Raw genomic sequence first — 5,000 nt, forward strand, 5'->3', positions numbered from 1 at the left:
ACACACACACACACACACACACACACACACACACACACACACACACATGCATACACACATCAAAGAATCATGAGTGCTTCTGAAGCTGCCGTCACTCCAAATTGGCCCGTTCTATGTAATGCACTTTGGTGTTTCAGCAAGGTCTGCTTTTCGAATAATGAAAAGTGTGAGCACCTTGGGTGTGTGTGTGTGAGAGAGTGTGTGACAGAGAGGGAGAGAGTTTGTGTGTGTGTGAGTTTGTGTGTGTGTGTGTGTGTGTGTGAGTGAATGTACTTTAGCAAGGCCTGACACTCAAAATCCAGGCATGTCAAAACCAAATGAGAAAAAATTTGACAGCTGCATCAAAAAGGATGAAAGAGGTTGTGTGTGTGTGTGTGTGTGTGTGTGTGTGTCCCAGGTGTGTGTGTCTGTGTCTGTGTCTGTGTCTGTGTCTGTGTCTGCGTGTGTGTGTGTGTGTGTGTGTGTGTGTGTGTGTATCTGTGTCCCAGGTGTGTGTGTGTGTGTCTGTGTCTGTGTGTGTGTGTTTGTCTGCGTGTGTGTTTGTCTGTGTGTGTGTGTGTGTGTGTGTGTGTGTGTGTGTCCCAGGTGTGCTGCGTCAGGTCTCTTACCTGTGTAAAGAAGACAGACGAGCAGTAGTGTGGCTGCGGAGAGGTCCATGATGAGGACGACAGGACAGGACAGGACAGGACAGGAGTTACTAGTCCCTCTCACTGGTGTCTGTGTTCCCCTTTCTCCCTCTGTCAATCTTTCACTCGCCACCCCAGCCCCACGCCCCCACACCACCCTGTGTTCCCCAATCACTGGATCTGTCACTCAGGAGGAGGGGGGTTATTGAGATACAGAGAAGGAGGGAGGGAGAGAGAGAGAGAGAGGGGGAGAGAGAGGTTAGGTTTATTATATGTTTTTTCTTTACGTAATTATTATTATTGTTTTTATTTAATTAATTCATCTGTTCCTGTATTACCATTGTTATTATTATTGTTATTATTATTATTATTATTATTATTATTATTATTTTTGTTATTGTTTAAGTGCTTTGGCAACAGTGTATCGTACATTCATGCCAATAAAGCCATTTTGATCGAATTGAATTGAATTGAGAGAGAGAGGGAGAGGGAGAGTGAGAGAGAGGGGTGGGTAAAATGTTGAGAGGGGGCAGATAGAATGCAGAGAGACAGGGTGCAAGAAGAGAAGAGAGATGGATAATGAGAGAGAGAGAGAGAGAAAGAGAGAGAGTATGAGAGAGTCAGAAAGCTAGAAAAAAAGAGGAGGAGGTGGGGGACAGAAGATGCAAACATGACTGGGAGAGAGAGGGAGAGAGGGAGAGAGGGAGGGAGGGAGGGAGAGAGGGAGAGGGAGAGAGAGAGGGAGGGAGAGACATAATTAGTGAAAGGTAGGTGCAAAAATGACTGGGAGAGAGAGGTACGGAAACGAGAGAGAGTTACAAAAGAGAGAGAGAGAGGGAGAGGGAGAGGGAGAGGGAGGGAGAAAGGTGAAAGGGGGATGCAAACAGAGGAGGGGTTGGAGAGACAGAGATAGTGGGAGAGAGGGAGAGAGAAAGAGAGAGAGTGAGGGAGAGAGAGAGAGAGAGAGAGGGAGGGAGAGAGAGAGAGGGAGGGAGAGAGTGAGGGAGAGTGAGGGAGAGAGAGAGAGGGAGGGAGGGAGGAGAGAGAGAGAGATAGTGGGAGAGAGGGCGAGAGAGAAAGAGGGAGAGAGTGAGGGAGAGAGAGGGAGAGAGAGAGAGAGAGTGAGAGTGAGGGAGAGAGAGGGAGAGGGAGGGAGGGAGAGAGAGAGTGAGAAAGAGTGAGGGAGAGAGAGAGGGAGGGAGGAAGAGAGACAGAGATAGTGGGAGAGAGGGCGAGAGGGATAGAGAGAGATAGAGAGAGAGAGACAGACAAAGAGAGAGGGAGGGAGAAAGAGAGAGACCCCTGAGCATCTGTATCTGTTGTTTAAACAGCGCTGTTGTTTCAGCAAAAGTAAACAAGACAAAGTTCTGTCACAGCACTGAACGTGACGTGAGATTGACCTCACTGACCTGGAGTAACGGAGGAGGAGGGAGAGAAGACTGAGGCGCTGCTCCAGGCCACTGGAGGGAGGTGTGGGGAGGTGCAACAAGGTCAGGGTCACTGGAGGGAGGTGTGGGGAGGTGCAACAAGGTCAGGGTCAGGGTCACTGGAGGGAGGTGTGGGGAGGTGCAACAAGGTCAGGGTCAGGGTCACTGGAGGGAGGTGTGGGGAGGTGCAACAAGGTCAGGGTCAGGGTCACTGGAGGGAGGTGTGGGGAGGTGCAACAAGGTCAGGGTCCAGGCCACTGGAGGGATGTGTGGGGAGGTGCAACAAGGTCAGGGTCAGGGTCACTGGAGGGAGGTGTGGGGAGGTGCAACAAGGTCAGGGTCAAGGTCACTGGAGGGAGGTGTGGGGAGGTGCAACAAGGTCAGGGTCAAAGTTGTGCGCAAATAAGAACTAAGATACGATTCATTTTTCAATAAATAATTCCATTTACCAACTCCTTTCATAACGCCATTGCCATCATCTAAAATGTTTGATTCAGGAGTCTTCCTCTTGTACTCTCCTCTCTTCTGTTCCCTTCTCTTGACCTCCTATTCCTCATTTCCCTCCCCTCCTCCACCTCCTGCTCTCCTCCTCCTCCTCTTTCTTTCTCCTCCCTCGCTTCTTCTCTTCCTCCTCTACTACTCTACTCCTCTATTCCTCTCCTCTCTTCTCTTCTCTTCTCTTGTCCTCTTCCTCACTCCCCTCTCCTTTTCTGTCTTCCTCCTCTTCCTCCTCTATTCCTCTCCTCTCTTTCCTTCTCTTCTCTTGTCCTCTTCCTCACTCCCCTCTCCTCCATCTTCCTTCTCTACTCCTCTCTTCTTTCTCTCCTCCTTCTCCTCTTTCTTTCTCCTCCCTTGCTTCGTCTCCTCCCCACCTCTTATTCCCACTGGCAGCTCATTAGGGTCAGAATGAACATGATGGCACACGCAACACAAGCTTAAGGATATTATGGCAGAACTAGTGGAACTAGAACTAGAGGAATCCACATAATATGAAACCAGACACTCAGTTTGGGTAGCCTTGCATACACACACACACACACACATACACACACACACACATACACACACACACACACACACACACACACACACACACACACACACTCACACTCACACACAGACACACACACACACACACACACACACTCACGCACACACGCACACACGCACACACATACACACACTCACACTCACACATACAGACACACACACACATACACACACACACACACACACACACACACACACACTGTCTGTGTGTGTGCGAGAGAGAGAGAGAGTATGAAGTGCTACTGGGGAAATACATTGGACAGGTCTAATTGTGTGTGTGTGTGTGTGTATGAAAGAAAGAAAGAGAGACAGACAGAGAGAGAGAGAGAGAGAAGAGATGAGGAAGACAACTGTGTGTGTGTGTGTGTGTGTGTGTGTGTGTGTGTGTGTGTGTGTGTGTGTGTGTGTGTGTGTGTGTGTGTGTGCGTGCGTTCGTACGTGTGTGTGTGTGTGTGTGTGTGTGTGGCAGAAGACAGTGAGTTGTGATGGTTTTTGACCGTGCTGTAACTGTGTGCATGGGCTGCATGGACGTGCTGTCACTTCAGAGAGAATTGGGAGGAGATAGTGTGTGTGTGTGGATGTGTGTGTGTGTGGATGTGGTTGTGTAAGCCTCTGTGTGTGTGTGTGTGTGTGTGTGTGTGTGTGTGTGTGTGTGTGTGTGTGTGTGTGTGTGTGTGTGTGTGTGTGTGTGTGTGTGTGTGTGTGTGTGTGTGTGTGTGTGTGTGTGTGTGTGTGTGGATGTGGTTGTGTAAGCCTGTGTGTGTGTGCGTGTGACAGAGTGCATTGCGTCTGTCACGCAAGGCAGCGGTTTCACGCCCGATCATGATCATTCATTGCGATACTTTTGTATTGATACAAATAAGGAACGATTGATGATGTGATTATGATGTTCAGAGTGCTTAGAGTTTATATTATGGGTGATTACCACGGGAAGGGTTTTATGAACTTGGAGATGACCGGGGATAATATATTGTCAGTATAACCCAAGGGAAGAAAGACTCGTTGCAGGCAAGTTTAGTTGAATCATTTATTTACGTGAAACGTTACCATTATAGGCGTTCTTAAAGTGCACACAATTAAACATCAGAACACTTGCATGGGTTACTTTGTTCTCTGATCAATTCTTACCTGTTGCCTGTGTCTTCCGGGAACGTGGGAGCAAACTGGGGTGCAGGGCTGGGAAAGGTTTTCTTCGTTCATTTCGCGCTCCGCTAGGGAAGCACTCATTGGGTGTTTGTAAATTTTGTAAATGTTTGTTTGTAGTGTTTTTAAATAATTCTTTAATAAAGTGTGTAATGGCATGGTTAATGAAATAGCATGAATGTATGCATGTAATGTGTTATGCCATTATGCTTAGAAGGAGGAAATACCGTGCGTAACAGCTAATTTATTTACGTGCATTCAATGGTTCGGGCCAGTGTTTTAAATATGTGCTGCACAGCTCAGTTCGGAAGCACGACAAGAGCAGACATACGGTGATTGCAGTGAGAATCAGGACCCATAGCTAACATGGGCATTCCTTTTTCCTTTTTGCTTTGTCAATGTTAAACCTGCCGGCAGCCTACTTGGAAAAATAAAGAAAACTATTTTTTGGAAGATCACTTTGCATTCGTCCATCCTTCAGTTCTGACCGAAACCAACGGCTCGGGCACACTCCTTTAGTGTGTGCGTGTGTGTGTGTGTGGTTGGTGTGTGTGTGTGTGGTCTTGAGGAGTGTGCATAGTCAGCAGTGGTGTCTGTGTGTGTGTGTGTGTGTGTGTGTGTGTGTTTGTGTGTGTGCATGTGTGTGGTCTTGAGGAGTGTGCATAGTGAGCAGTGGTGTCTATGTGTGTGTGTGTGTGTGTGTGTGTGTGTGTTTGTGTGTGGTCGGTCTTGAGGAGTGTGCATAGTGAGCAGT

This window comes from Clupea harengus, chromosome 24 (genome assembly GCF_900700415.2).
Source record: "Clupea harengus chromosome 24, Ch_v2.0.2, whole genome shotgun sequence".
NCBI lineage: Eukaryota > Metazoa > Chordata > Actinopteri > Clupeiformes > Clupeidae > Clupea > Clupea harengus.